The 16605-nt window shown below is 40.8% G+C and overlaps 1 protein-coding gene across 1 annotated transcript in view; it reads right to left on the reverse strand.

The window, feature by feature from the left end:
- Window positions 1–16605, reverse strand: part of Basp1 (brain abundant membrane attached signal protein 1) — a 48412-nt gene that overhangs the window by 30742 nt on the left and 1065 nt on the right. The gene's annotated exons all lie outside the window — the stretch shown is intronic.

Consider the following 16605-nt stretch of genomic DNA (forward strand, 5'->3'; position numbering starts at 1 on the left):
AGACCGGTTCAATTCCTCAGTACCACATACATAGAAAAAAGCCAGAACAGTTCCTCAAAAGACTAAGCATAGAGCTCCCCTGTGACCCAGCAATTCCACTATTTGGCATTTACCCAATCGTCCAGAAACAAGGGCATACTAAATCCACTAGCACAATGATGTTCATTGCAGCACTATTTACCATAGCAAAGATATGGAACCAACCCAGATGACCCTCAGTTGATGAGTGGATCAACAAGATGTGGTATCTATACACAATGGAATTCTATGCTGCTGTCAGAAAGAATGACATTGCCCCATTTGTAAGGAAATGGAAAGACTTAGAAAAAAATCATATTAAGTGAAGTAAGCCAGACTCAAAGGAACTTAGGCTCAATGGTTTCCCTCATTTGTCATAATCAGTAGAAACCTTGGGCTCTACTAGCAGAGATTTGCAATAGAACAAAACCTAGATACATAAGGCCATATAGGATGACGCTAAATGAAAGGATCTCCAGGATATAGAAACAAAAGCCATATAATGAGTGACTGTTGTCCTTAATATACTGTTATCTCTCATCTCTTTTGCTGTCCTTTGCTATCTCATATTGTTACAGTATTCACCTGGTTATCTGATATATTGTATATATTTGCATTTGGTTATTTGAAGTCAGATAGGGAATGGAGGAAAACAAGATGAGAGGCGGGGGTCGGGGGGAGGGAAATGGGGACCAAGGCATGAGAAAGGGTATCAATGTATGTGAAGCAATGCACCTTCTATCTGGTGAATATAATGTAACCCTTCTATTAATTGATATATATATAATATATAATATATATAAAAGAAAAAAGCCAGAAGTGGTGCTAAGACTCAAGTAGTAGAACTCTAGCCTTGAGAAAGTCCAAGGACAGGGCTCAGGCCCTGAGCTCAAGCCCAGGACTGGCAAAAAAAAAAATTAAAATAATAATAATAATAATAATAATAATAATAATAATTGTGAAGAGCTATTTGTTACCATTTGTTTGTTTGTCAGCCATGGGGCTTGAACTTGGAGCTTGTGTGCTATCCCTGGGCTCTTTTGTCCAAGTGGCTCCCACTTTGAGCTACTTCTGGTTTTTTTTTGGAAATACGAGTTTCACAGACTTTCCTGCCAGGACTAACTTTGAACCTGAACCCCCAGATCTTAGCCTCCTGAGTAGCTAGGACAACAGGTGTGAGCCTTTCTACTTTATTACTCAATTTGCATTTCCATTTCAATGTGACCCTGTGGATCAGATGACCAGTGACCTCAGGTTTCCTAAGGCTGCTCCCCCCAATTCAGTGGAAAGTGCCTAGGGATGCTGAGGCACAATCATTGAGTAGGATGAGGTGAGGAAGGAATCCTAAAAAAGAAGCCGCCAGCTAATTCATGATCAGAACTCACTGAAAATGACTGTTACAAGGCAAAGTGTTGATTTAATGGTTTAGTAATATAGAAGGTAATGTAATGGAACAAGGATGCTTTATACTCTATTCAGTTCACCTACATAGACAATAAAAACTAACTACAATAACCTCCACTACAACTACTATTTCAAGATGTGAAAGAGAATGCTACCAAAATGAAAATGTTGCGAATAGAGCATCAAAGTCTACAAATGTTTCAGAAGGAATGGACTGTTGCAACCATACCTTGTTATTTCTTAACCACAGAAGCCAACATCATAACACAATGTATGTACAGGCACCAGTGACTTAGGACTGTACTCCAATCTATATGAGGGAGGGCAGAAATTGAGAGGATCCCAGTTTCAGGCCACCCAGAAAAACAGTTCAAGAGACCTCACCTCAGCCAACAACTGAACACCTCTCATAGTCTATATTGGGCAGATCACAGTTCCTAGCCAGGGTGAACAAAAAAATGTTCACAAAACCTCATCAACACAAAATGTAAGGCTCAGTGGCACATACCTGTGATCTCAGCTACAATAAAAACCACACATGGGAGGATTTCAGTCCAGGCCACTTCAGAAAGAGTGAGAGGGAGGGTGGGGTTCTATTTTGAAAACAGCCACAGTAAAAGGTGCAGGGAGATGGCTCAAGCAGCAGAGTAGCTGTCTGCATAGGGCCATGAGTTTGAACCCTAATATCACAAAAGAAAAAACCTACAAATGTTTTTATTTAATAAAAAAAACTGTCTTATTAATAAGACAACAGCAATTACATTAATAAAACTGAACACTGACTTCATAAGAATCCTCAGAATAAAAATTAAGGTCAATGATAACTGTAAATAAGATGCTGAAAAACGAACATTATTAGCAAGTGCATCAAAACCAAGAGAAAGGGGAATGTAGTTCAAATGTTGCTTCCTGTTAAAGGTCCTTACAAGCTGGCTCTTGGGCACAGCCCAGGATAACATTCTTCCTCGTACGTTGTGTGTGACAATTTCAAATCATGACCTCAGCTCAGGACCTACTGCTTCTAGAACCTGCAGGAAGGGTGTTGATAAAACGTGTGAAGTTGTTCAGTAATGACTAGCCCAAAGTAGATCAAGACTTAGAACAGACAAGGATTGTCTACTAAAATCTCTTCCAGCTTTCATTCATTATGGTGTCTCACACCTGTAATCCTAGCTACTCAGGAGGCTGAGAACTGAGGATCATGTTTCAAAGCCAGCCTGGGCAGGAAAGTCCTTGACACCCTCATCTCCAGTTCACAACTAGAAAACTGGAAGTGAAGCTGTGGCTCAAAAGTGGTGGGCAAAAAGAGCTCAGGGACAGTGCCAGGCCCTGAGTTCAAGCCCCATGACTGACACCCCCCCCAAAAAAAGAAAGAGAGACAGAGACAGAAAGAAAAGGAAGGAAGGAAGGAAGGAAGGAAGGAAGGAAGGAAGGAAGGAAGGAAGGAAGGAAGGAAATATAGTTAGATTACTTTTCTGTTCTTTGAGACTCTGGGAGAAAGTTCAACTGTGTGAGCTATCAGCACTGATTACTTACACTGTTTCAGGGCTTTAAGACAATTACTAGTGAGGTTACTGCCTAGAAACAGAACAATTATACTAATTGGCATTCATCAGCTATTCATCTTCATAATAAGCACAGCTGATAAGGCGAAATTCAGTGTCCAAAAGTGGATGTCCTCTCAGCTGAAAGGCAACCTGAAGAAGGCCTATGCCCTCCATGAGCATAAAGTGCACAGAACAGACACAAGGTTCTTGAGAATGTATCAGGATTGTTAGGAGATGGCTCTTTATTGCTTTTATATAATGGAATAGAGACACCAAATAGTCACATTTGTTTTGCTGAGTTCCAGGAGAAAAACACTCAGTGATATGAGGTACAGGGAATTCCTTGAGAAAGTATTATTTAACCTGAGCCCTTCATGAGGAAAACAGCTTTGACAGGTAGTAAAAAGAAAGTCCCTACAGTAGAAACAGTAGAGGAGAGTTTTGACCTTGAAAAGACCTTGAACAGCTAGTGTATGAAGACCACTGAGGGTGAGTGAGAATGAGTATGAAAAGTAGGCCAAAGAGGAAAACATATTAACATGCAAAGCCTTGTAGATGAGCAGAGGGGGTTGAGTTTCATTCCAGGTACAACAGACCGTTGTGGTAGAGAGTCAGAAGCAGGGTGAGTGCCATGCTGGGATTCGGAATATTATTAGGGAAGTGACATAGAAGAATCCTTCAAACTGGACTTATTATGCCTCCGAGTGGAAGGAAATAGATGAATGTGAACAATGACAGTACTTGGGATAGGGCTGAAAGGGCATATCACAGACATACCCCCTCTCTGGCCTGGATGAAAAAGGTTACACACCAAAATACATGCTTAAAGGAGGACCGAATGATGGTTGAAAATAGATGTTGCATAAGGAGTTAAAATTCATTCACATCACACAGCTTAGAGAGAAGATAACTCACTCGTAGACATCTTTATAAAAGATACTAACAAATATCAACTTCCAATTGTTTTGGAGCAATTGTTTATCTGGCATAGTAAAAATAAATTGCTATGTGCAACTTCTCTGTAGATGAATGAGGCATATTTGAATTGCTCTAGTTGATACATTATCATGGAAACAAGAAATCAAGGATTGAATTACTTGACAAAAAAATCCCCAAAGTTGTAAACTGCTTTTAAAAAAGGGGGGGGGGGAGAAAAGAGCAAGTGTTAAAAATAGGCATGTGCACATCCACATTTGTCAAGAAATTCCCTCAAAAGAATTCTTCCCATATTACTACTTGTTTTGCCATTGAGAACATCCCCAAAACTGATTTGCCTTGGTTTGTGTAGTGAAAGGGATGATGTGACTGGTGACACTTCCCCATTTTAGTGTCCTGTGTATCCTAAACCTTCCATCAAAAATCCCAGCCACTCTCTCTACGGCTGCTTTGCTATAGATTCCAATGTCTTCTACTGACCATCATCAAGGGCCCATTATCAAACCATAAAATGTGTACCTGCCAAAGAGTCTGTCTGATGAAGCCCGGTCAGTAAATATAATGACTAGGATAACATTTTATCTGATTAATTAACACTTCTACCTAGTGTGACAAGGGCCCATGGCTACTATGGGTTGAAGAACTTGAAAGGTGTTTCCCCAGAAAAATTTCCTTCTAATTTAGAAAACTTAACACTTTCGTAGCTTAAGACTGCCTCCTCTCTCCTTCCATTCAGCCACTTATACTATTTGGGAAGGTCTTCAGGCAGAGGTAAAACACAGTGTCAGAAGGAAAAACAGGTTCTGCCATCAGTTGATGCCTAGTTCTGCGTGCAGCTGCACAGGCTCTGGGTTGAGGGGGATACTTTTCCCTCACTCCCAGGACCCTGATGAGCTGAGCACAGAGAATGGGACACACACACACACACACACACACACACACACACACACACACACACACACACTTTGCCCTTCTTGGTATAATGGAGCCACAGAAACTTAACCCTGAATCCCACACCAGTCTCTACTTTCTCCAGTGACATCAGTCTATAGGAAACAGGAACCCTAGAGATTGCTTCATGTTGGTTTCTGAGGATTCAATCAAGGCTCAGAGGTTGCCGATTCTTCCTCTACTCCCTCCAAATGCTCTTTACTACCAATCCTCCTTCCTAACGATACAGGAATTATTATAGGCTGAATTATCACATCCTATTAAAATTCATGTGTTGAAACTCTAGCCCACTGTGACTGTATATAAACTCCGGTCCTCTGAAGACATGATTGAATAATACTACAGTTGTTAAAATAAACACTAATTCCATCTGGCTGACACCCTTAGGGGACATTGGGACACAGAGAACATGTATACTCACAAATCCACAGGAGGACACAATGAGAAGATGGTTATCTCAGGACCAGGAGTGAGGACTCAGGAGAAAACCATGAGAAAATAAACTTCTGTTTTTGAAGGCCCCCAGTCTATGTCATTTTACTATGGAAATCCAAGCACAGTAAGCCAAGAATACCACACTGGTGTACTCGTCGTATCTGCTAGCGTACTCACAATCATTCTCTCGCCCCCTCCTCCTACTGTTCATCTCTTCCCCCTCCAGACACTATGGGAGGGGTGGATGGTGGGGCTGGGAAACCTGAGGTCCCCGACTGCTGACTGAAAACAGACAGTTTTGCTTCCATGTTGTACTAACCCAAAATCCTGACCACAGGAGGGGGATCCCCATTACCGACTACCAAGAAAAGGAACAACCTTCCTTCTTCCCATCAGGACAATGACTGCAAAACTACCCTGCTCAAACTGCCCTCATCTACAGCCATTCCCTCCTTTGGGGAAAGATTTTATGCCAACATTGCTCTTTCGTGAGAAATGCTGCTGTTCTCAAATGACCAGACTGTGCAATTAGCTGGACATGAGTATCGAACACACTTGTGCTATCTGTTGCGCATTTCCTCTGCCAGGTAGAGCATACAAACAGCTCTCACACATCAGGGCTTGTTGGTTTGCCATGTAAATGTGCTGCTAATATTAACAGCTGTCTTAAAAACTCTAAGGGTACTCTTTTAAGATATACCCTACCCCCTTCTCATCTTTTGCTAACAGGAACCCCACCCAAGTGCACACTGACTTCAGATCCGTTCACTCCCTTTAGAAAGAAAAGTTGGCATTTTTCATCATGGTGCATCAGCCTGGACATGCTTTTCCCTTTGTCTGAGATTCTGGACAAGCTGAGATCATACAGAAATGTCAAAAGATCCTCTTTTGGCAGTGTGGCTAACCAAGTGGGGGCAAGGCAGGATTGTAATCCACCAACTGCAGCTGCTGACCTAGAGAAGGCTCAGACTGTCAACTGCCACCTCCATCTAGTTCCTCCTTCTCCCCTTAACCTGGCTGCCTGTGTCGCTGTACTAACCATGTTCCAAGATATGGTTAAGGCACATGTTAACAGTACTGAAGTTTCAGGCATAACAAGAGTGGCATTTCTTAAATGAAGTCTGAAAAAAATTATCTTTTTAAAGTAAAGACTAAATAATTAACATGGGTTTGGGGTGACCTGGGGAGGTGGAAAACATGTTCTCTTGGCATCCAGTTCTTCACTGAATTATCTTTTATAAGTTCTCTGCTTTCAGGGATATATATAGATATATAAATATATATATATAGAGAGAGAGAGATAGATATATATGAAGTTAAACCTATTGTTGACAAATTGACAGAATGCCTTTTCCCATAAGAATCCATCCCATTGAACCTAAAAGATTCTTACCTTAGTGAAATTATTTGCTAGCTTTCCAAGGTATAGTTACTTGTCTGTATTTTAATCCCCACCCCCACTCAATGAAGACTTTCAAGCTGAAAAAATCAAAGCAATGCTCTCTGAATGGTAGAACTAAGACCAGTTTGAACAGAAAGGCAGTGGTGAGTGGACTGAGCTATTGCTACTTTGTTTTTTCTGCTTTTGTGTTTTCAGCTAACCCTTCCAGGAGACTCTTCATGCACACACCATTGTGCTGGCTTGAAGAGAAACAGTTAACATTCAGTTGGGAATCAGAAGAAGGAACACAAATCTGGGAAACGATTACTTCTGTGTGAACACTGCTACAAACATTTGTAACTATGTGTACAAAAATCAAACACCAAAATTTCTAAAGTCCAGTTGAGTAAACCCTTGGAAATCAGAGCTTGAGGTCCAACAAAAGAGCACCAGGGCTCCAGAAGAAACCCCACTGCCATGGTAAACCTCCTGTCAATAGCATGCCATTCACCCCATTTACCTGAGGTTGCTCCATCATGACCAAAACATGACATTCAGACAAGACTCCAAGATACCTTAATTAACCACACTCATGTCCTTAGTAAATATCCAAATGGTTACCCAACCTTAACTTACTTTTCCATGAATTGTAGAGCAGGGGTAATGGAAGCCAACTCAGTCTTATCCATATGTAAATCACTTATTTCTATTTCTCTTTTTTGTAATCCTCTTTAATAAGTCCAAAACAAATATAGAAGACAAAGGCTATTTTCCCTGCTGAAAAAAGTTGCAAACACATGTAAAGGTCGAAGATTTCAAAGATTTCTATGGCCCCTACAGTTTCCAAGGTAAGTTCGGAGAAGCCTCAGCTAGCAGTCTGCCAAAACCCAACAATTCAAGAGTGCTTTGCTCTCTGTACACTGAAGAAATCAGAACAATTGCACCCTACAGAACTGGCTGCTATGGTTTTCCTTTGTGATATAACTCTTTCCCCAATAGATCTTGTTACTACTTAACTTGACTCTTAGGTTAATCTGTGTGGTAATGATATTTTTGAATAGACTATCAAGGGAAAAGGAATGTGGGTCTTTTCAAAGTTGCTCTGCCAAGAAATCTGGGTGACTGGTACTTCATCAATTTCAACCAGAAGCTTTTCTTCTACATCCATTTCCTTACCAACTTGAGAAGTCATTGGGGTCTATCTTAGAAATATATCCAATTCAGAATCTGAGTAAGTAATGATTAAAATCTTTATGTAAACTGTAAAAATACTTGTTTCAAGTTTCTCAAAAGAATGTAAATTCCTCCAAGTTCTACTTATTTAAACTTTTAAATAGTTTAACATGCAAAGATAGTCTCAACTAAAACTAAACTACCTGTCTGAAGGCATCCACAGTTTTATCTTGCTTCTATTTGAAACATTCCTATTTGAAGCTCAATATTTTTTAGGAAATTAAGATCAATAAAAAGTACTTGTGTATAATATATAAGTACAATTATCAATATATGGTAACCGATAATTCTATAAAGAAAAAGGTTAAATCTCCTCTTTATGTAGTTCCCAAACCATTAATCCAGATCACACTAGCTTTAAAACAGGCATAAATCTCTTTCCATGTATCACCTGTCCACAGTTGTGCACACACTGGGTTTTCCAGAAGGTTCTTGAGCACTTCTCAAGCAGGATGGGTGACAGCTTCACTCACTCTACAACACCGAAGCAGTACAAGATCAACTGGTTCTCATTTCAAGTGTGTACCTTCCACCATGCACCATTATTCATCTCCGGAGGAAACAAAGGTCTATACCAAAATATAGTTTTATGAAGGAAGTTATTCATGTCACTCTCTCTGGAGTAAGAAGAAAATCACACACAAATAATGTAAGAAGTAGAATTAGGTGAACTAAGGGAGAGATGGTAAAGGGATAAGGCCATGGCAGGAAGTAACAGGAAAGTTGTCCATGGGGACAAGTATGAAACAATTTAAAAAATGAAGTAGAAGCTGGATGCAGTGGCTCATACCTGTAATCCTAGCTACTCAGGAGGCTACGATCTGAGGATCAAGGTTCAAAGACTGTCCAGGCACAAAAGGACCTGAGATTCGTATCTCCAATTAACCTCTAGAAGATGGGAAGTGGGGCTTGTTTCAAGGGTAAGGTGGTAGTCTTGAGCTGAAGAGCTCAGGGACAGCACCCTGGCAGAATTCAAGCCTTATCACACACACACACACACACACACACACACACACACACACACACACACACACAAAAGAGGAAGAAGAAGATTGCCTATTAGGGAGATAATGAGAGATATAAAATCAAGAGGAACAGATTTAAAAAATGTAACAAAAGAATAGTAGAAATTATTTTTAAGTTGCAGAAAGTGAACACAAGTTTGACTCTGACATTTGAACTTACCTCCTCCCTCCTTTCCCCTCCCTCTTTTTCTCCTTCCCTCCCCCACCCCTCTCAGCATGACAGATGGCAGAAATAATGCTTTTAGGAATTAATGATATTTTATTAGGAATTAACCTGGTGTCCCCTCAGTCACTAACTAATCAGCTCATGAGACCCTATGCAAGCCAGTAATTTCTCTATGGAATGTCTGAGTTACAAACTAAGTGTTTTAGCCCTGAGTCTTCAAACTTTCTGATGTTCTGATGATGTAGAATTTACAAGGGGTTAAAAGAAGCCCTGGCTCTCTGTAAATGAATCCTACATGAACGAAGAAAATGATTTAACAAATTTAAGACTTGGCTTATTGCTCATCGGGCAATCCTAATTGCCCTTCTGGAAATAGACATAATAGTATGTGATTCCTATATCCAGAACAAAATTACAGGAAAGTTGTTTAGGATATTACTTCTACCTATGAAGTATGAGTGGAAGGGAAGAGAAGGAGCCAATCAAAGTGATTGACACACCTTAGTAACAGTATCCACCATCACCACAACCACCATCATCAATCATCATCACCAAAACCTCCACCACCCTAGAGAAGGTGTGACATAAGGACAATTAGTCCATGTCCACTATGACCAAAAGCACCCCTAATCTGTAAAGTTTACTGTATGTGTCAAATGAGTATTACATTCTGCACTGGGTGACTCTTAACAATAATGTTGCAATGAAGAACTCAGTGTCACTCTCTCAAAATGAATACTGAAGGTGTAAATGTGTTATTATCATATCTTCATGATTCCATGTTGTGTATGCTAAGACTAACAGAATGACAAGCTGTAAGTCCTATTTTCTATTAACTTAGGTACCTTTCGGTCTTTATTTTCTACTTATTTACAAGAAAAATAGAACTCGCCATTTTGAGAGGATTAAATTTTAAGTAGAGCATGCCATTCCATACTACTCAACAAATGTCCAATTCTATACCTTAACTTTACCAAATTTTTAATATTTTTACTGTCTTTAAATAGTTATATGAAAGAGTTACCATTCAACAAAGCAATTTATAAGTATAGTGCATCTTGATCCATGTCAACCCTTTCAGCATTCTCACCTATGCCTCCCAGCCCACCCCTTGCCAATTAAAAAAAGAAAAAAAAAAATAAGGGGCCAGGAGTTTGGCCTACTGGTAGAGTGCTTGCCTAGAATGCACGAAGATCTGGGTTTGATTCCTCGGTACCACCTACATAGAAAAAAGCCAGAAGTGGTGCTAAGGCTCAAGTGGTAAAGCACTAGCCTTGAGAAAAGTCCAAGGATGGTGCTCAGGCCCTGAGCTCAAGCCCAGGACTGGCAAAAAAAAATCAGAAGCTTTCATAAACAATGACATCTAAAGCCTTCTTCTTTGCATTGAACATGGCAGATAAAATAAGATTTCCTTCCTGAACCCAAAGATTCAAAAGCCTGCTTTAAAAATAATTTTTCAAAAATTAAACTTCTAATGATTACACCTTTGCTCAACAGCAAAAGCAAAGGTACAAGGGTCCTCACAGACAACAAGAGGTCATTTGGAGATGTTCCTGAACTGAATGCCTGAGTGCTAAGACCAGTTCCGGAAGTGAGCTACCTCAAATGTCTGAAGTTCCAAAGGACTTCATTTTCATTTTTTTGGAAGCCTTGAGCCTAGTATCTCCAAGGGAATATGGCCACCACTGAATTCTCAAAAGGTGACAAAGCCTTTACACTCCTGCACAATGCAATCTTCTATTTACTTCAGGTATAGAGGTGGTGACATACGAGGAGGTGAAATGGTAACACTACTCTGTGTGTGTGTGTGTGTGTGTGTGTGTGTGTGTGTGTGTGTGTGTGTTGAGTGTCTAAGCTAGATTCTTACTACATAACACACATTGAATTTTAATTGTGTTTATTGGTTTATCAACCTTCATACTAATGATAGAGAGATTTCTTCAAATGCTACTTAGTGCATTATGATTTTAGACCAATAAAGCTAAGTATTTTGGAAGTCTGAATTATGTCTGTACCCCATGTCATACAACTAATCAAGCTGACTGGTTCTCATCTTACCAAACCAGAAAATCTTTCCTGTGACAGTCCCAAGGACTTTCTGATTAGTCTTTATTACTATTGTTATTATTATTTTCATTTCAAACATTACTAATTGACTATCGAAGATGGGACTGGATTTACCTCCTACCCAATGGAATTCCAAAACAATGCAAGTGCCCAATATGCTTAAGGTATCATGGCTACAGCAGGACCTCTTCGAAACAAGCATGTGAAAAACTACAAGAGAAAATGAAATAAAGAACTGGGGAAATCTTGCACCACTTCGTAGGGAATGTGAGTTAAAAAGATGACTGGGTTTATAACAGGCATTGTCTTAAATGCTTGACAATTTCACTTAAATCCTACACTCACCCTTTGCAATCCCCACTTGAAAGACAGCAGTGTGGCACAGAGAAAGTAAATGATATCCTACAGTTCAAATAGCCAGGAAATGACTAAGGCAACACACTAACCCAGCTTCAAAGTCCAACCTCACTCACACTTAGCCCTACAAATGATGCTTTCAAGGTATCATATTCCTTCATGAAGCACAATTACACACACACACACACACACACACACACTCCATGTATTGCTTGAATACTTACATTGTGCACTGGGTATCTTACAATAAAGTTGCAAAGAAGAACTCAGTGTTACTCTCTCAAAATGAATACTGAAGGTGTAAATGTGTTATTTTTGCCTGTTTTTATAAAACAAGCAAATAAAACTCAGTTCTTCCTCTCTTACTCAGAAAAAAATAAAACTGTAAAAGTAAAAGTTCAGTCAGATGCTGGAGCCTCACACCTGTAATCTAGTTATTTGGGAGGCTGGAATCTGAGGTTTGTGATTCAAAGCCACACTGGACAAGAAAATTCCTGAAATTCTTATCTCCAATTAACCACCAAAAATGTGGAAAGTAGAACTGTGGCTCAAATTATAGAGTGCTAGCCTTGAGCCAAAAAGCTCAGAGACAACATCCAGACCCAGAGTTCAAGCTCGAGGACCAACACAAACACACACAAAAAGTAACAGTTTATTAAGAAATATATATCTTAAAGTGATAAGGAGAAAGAAAATGCTGTGCATAGGTCTGGCATTCCTCCCAAATGCCATTTCCCTAGATTACCCTGAAATGTTTCCTTATGCCCCGGACCCCTGTTGGGCTTACAGATGGTTTCCATCTCTAAATCTCCAAAGCTTTCAGGAATCTGTTCCTAGATTTCACTCACTCCCACTGGCCTACGCTAGGCAAAAAAAAAAAAAAAAAAAAAGATGCTTTTTCTGTTTCCCTAGGTTCACATTTAAATCCTCAGAGCACAAAAGGAGGAAAATATACCCTCTGTCTTCCATTTCATCACAGTTCTAACTTCCAAAGGGGAAAAAGAGAATCAGGTTGTTTTTATCAGACTGTTTTCTAGACTGGTAGCTCCTCCAAATTAAATTTGAACTATGTCCCAGTGAGAAATTTGACTAGGTGGTTGTCTTTACTCTTGAGGAGGCTCACCAGTTAATTCTTTCACATGACAGTTACCTAGATGCCTGTCTTTCCAGCTATGGAGGGAATGGCATGCCATGAAAGCCTCCTCTGGAAGATTGGCTGCTGTGGTTTGAAGACTAACCCTACATTTTCTCAAAAGAACTTGAAGCAATCTCCTGAGTTACATAAGCTGCCATGGGAAATTCGTGGAGGGTAGCCAGCCCGAAAGCAGGGAGTCTGCTTCTGGGAAAGATTCCACACAATGCTTTACAGAAATTCAGATAGATGGATGGATGGATGGATGGATGGATGGATGGATGGATGGATGACAGATAGGCAGACAGGATAACTTGGGGATACATGGATGGATGGATGGATGGATGGATGGATGGATATAGAAGTTAGGAAGTATGATATCTGGGCATTTTTCAGGTTGAGATATCCAAAGACAGATGGATGGGTGCATAGGTGGATGGGTGAATTGATGGATGGATACAGGTTAGGAAGTATGATATTTGGGCATCATTCAGATTGAGATACCCTATTTCTGACTGAATATTCCTGAATTCCTCAGATCTTCAGTGTTCAGCCTGCAACAGAAGTATATTAGTTAGTGATATCAGTTACATTGAATGGAGCCCTGAATTACCAACAATTATGCTTACTCATTCAGACTTATGTGCCCTGAATACCCTAAAACCTGTAACTTCTGAGGAAAGGTCTGATGGTATGTGCCCAGGGTCTGGAGACTCCTCACACTAAGTGTCTTCCCATGAAGACCTCCGCAAAATACACCTCTCTCAAATATATGACTCTCTCAAACATATCTTCACCCTCATAGCTTTTCCAAGAAGTAAAGCCATGTTCTCTGGATTGTCTACCATTTTCAGAGTTAGACTGAATTGGAAAGAAGGTGAAAGGTTGAAAAAACTTGATAAAATGATGGCAGTCTTCACTACATACATCAGACCTGGAGACTATCCGAGCTGACCGTATACCCAGATTTTGCCTCGGCCGTCATCTGACTTCTGCTTCACCAGCTGAGATGTCATTAGGAAGGTAAAGAAGGCATGAAGTAAGTAGGAAAAAATTACCTTGAGAAAGAGAAAGGCCTGCATGAATTTCTTTTTGTTACTTCTTAACATTTCACAAGTTCTTTTGGACATTTTTGAAAAAAAGATTTTTACAAGAGCTCTTTTATAAATATGTATTTAGCAAACATTGTCTCTTCCAGCCTTTACAGTTTAGATATGATTATTGTGATCTTTTGAAAACTGTAAATGAACCTCTTAGCCTACAAGATTTGGATGCCAGCTTTATTTCTGGATTATCCTGGGAAAAACTGGAATGAGCATGCCAGGAGACTAGCTAGGCCTTCCCTTTCAGGCACACTGACCATTTCCCAAAGACAAATATGAAACTACCATAAGCTAATATTCTGTACCAATGAGTTTAGTACCATATCATCAAGATTTTACAATATAGATATATAAACACACGTATATATCTATGCATGTATACATGTGTATATATGTGTATATGTGCTCTAGATGTATATATATATACACACACATATATATACAGTACACACACACACACATATATATATATATATATAGTACACACATACCTGTCTCCTAAGTTGCTTTTTAAAATAGTTCTAGATATTGCTCTTTTCTTTAAACCAAACTACCATGAAAAACACGGACATCCATTTTATAAGATGACATCTTCCCAGAAGATTTTTCTCTGGTATACACCCCATTTAATTTACCCAGAAAGGAAAATGGCTAGAAACTGTTCTCAATGCAAAATTTTAAAATAAAAATAAAGCTAGAGACCAACATTTAATCTTAAACGTGTCAAGTCCAGTAAGATTACAAACATCCATCCCTCCAACATGAAGCCTAAATGCTAGGGCACTCCTACTGAGCGCTAAAGTTCAGGAGATGGGGAGAAGAGAGAAGTTTCTCTAGCAAGTGCCGCAATGAAAGGCTGAGCACCAGAAAGAGAACAGGAATGTTAGGATCTGCACAGTCAGTCTTGATGGTTTTATGCAGATTCAGACAGTGCTCTTTTTCCACCTGCTAGGGCTTGGCAAGAACCCTGGCTAAAGGAATAAGGTAAGAGACAATAATTTTTCAATTGAACTTCAAAGTCTTCTGTTTAAAAACCTAAAACACACTGAATTCAGAGCAATGTGATATATAAGTAATACATTTTATATGTGTATACTATTAAGTTTGGTCTGTATTTCAACATATCCCAAGACTAACCTATCCTTGTAAGTATAGATAACCCTCTAAGTCACCACAAAATTCTAAGGCACATAAAAAAGGAAATCCTTATCACCAAGAAGGCATCCTAACAATTATAGGCTCCCATATATGCAACATGGTCAAGATCAAGTTTTTATTAATCAGGACAAAAGAGATGGCTTCCACTTGCTGCCACGTGTTATTCCCTCAGACTACTGAGAATCCTTTTAAATATAACCTGCCATTTACAAAGGAAACGCAGCATTTAGCTCCGACTTGACATTAAGCCCCTTTTTGGATGGTAGAAACAATCTAGTCCCCAAAGACATCAAAAAAGCAAATCTGAAAATCACATCGTTTGATTAAAATCAGCCCTCAAGGGAATATCATGGCTTCCGCTTGATATGGAAAAAAAAAAAGAGGGGGTGGATAAATAAGAGTTTAAAACTTAACACCAAAAACCCTAGCTGCCTCCTTCCGGTCTCCGTGGATCTGGGGTTTGGGACCCTTATTAGAACAATAAGGTAAGAATAATCAAGAGAACCCCGGAAAGGATTAGAATGCTGACCGGGTAACCATTTTCTCTAGCTGGCTCCTGTAGGCCATCTTGTTCCCATACATGCCAAGATGTCTTCATTTATCCCAGGTGGTGCCAACACCCATCACTGGTTTGAAACCAATGTCCCCTCGGTCAAATGACCCGCAACAAAGAACCTGTCAGGCGAACGATTACAGGACGCAAATGAGGAAAGCAAACCCACCATCACTGCAGAGCAATGTTCAGGGAGAAAGAACAATGGACCACTTGGAGGAGTGGGGGGGGGGCAATGAAAGCAGGGCACGTTAAAATATTTAACCCACAATTTTCCCTGGCCAAAAAGGTGTGGGGTTTTTTTTTGGGGGGGGGAGGAAGGTGAGGGAGGATTCTTAGTCAAAAATCAGAAGGATGCAGACGGTGCTGCATGAGTGACAGCCTGGAAAAGAAGAAAGGTATACAGGTGGTGAAGTGGGAGGGTAGAAGGGCGGCTGTCATCTGTGTCCAAGCATTTAAAGGAAGCACGAAGGGCAAACGCCTTTGTTCGGCGGGTGGGCAGGAGATGCGGAGATCAGATGGGACTGCCCGGCCCTCCACACCCTGTTCCCTGGCGCATGCGCGAGGCCAAGACAAAGGAATAGGTAATTACAGTCCCGATTCATTCATTTTGCCCGCAGTACCGAGGTCTGTTAGCCCGGGCTGTATGGGGGGGGGGCAGTATCCACACCCTTAATGGCAGAAGCCCACCTCGATGCTAGGGTTTGATGGAGCACATGCCACGCTAGTGCTAGGCGGGGGCCTGGGCGGAGGCAGAGGTGTGCCAAGGCTGCGCTGGGCGCTCCGAGACGCATCCATGTGCGCTGTGCCCATTTCATCCCGGGGACCACCACCCCGGTCCGGGCTGCGCCCCGAGTTCGGTTCAAGGCGGAAATGTCTGGGGTGGGGGGAGATCGGGAACCCAGCCAGGCGTTCGATGAATATTCATGAAAAGACTGCGCTCGCCTCGGCGGTGGCCACGCATTGTGCGCGCCATCGGATCCCGGGATCTCGACATTTTTATTTTTTCGGGTGTGGAAGGAGTCAATTTTCAGCGTCCCTGGCAAAGGCTGCCGAGCCCCCAGCCCCCGGGGTCCCCACGCTGGGCTGCGCCCCGGCCCGGGCGCGCGCTGTCAGATCCGCGCTCACCTCCGGCCTCC

This window comes from Megascapheus bottae, chromosome 4 (assembly GCF_031878675.1).
Source record: "Megascapheus bottae isolate mThoBot1 chromosome 4, mThoBot2.hap1, whole genome shotgun sequence".
NCBI lineage: Eukaryota > Metazoa > Chordata > Mammalia > Rodentia > Geomyidae > Megascapheus > Megascapheus bottae.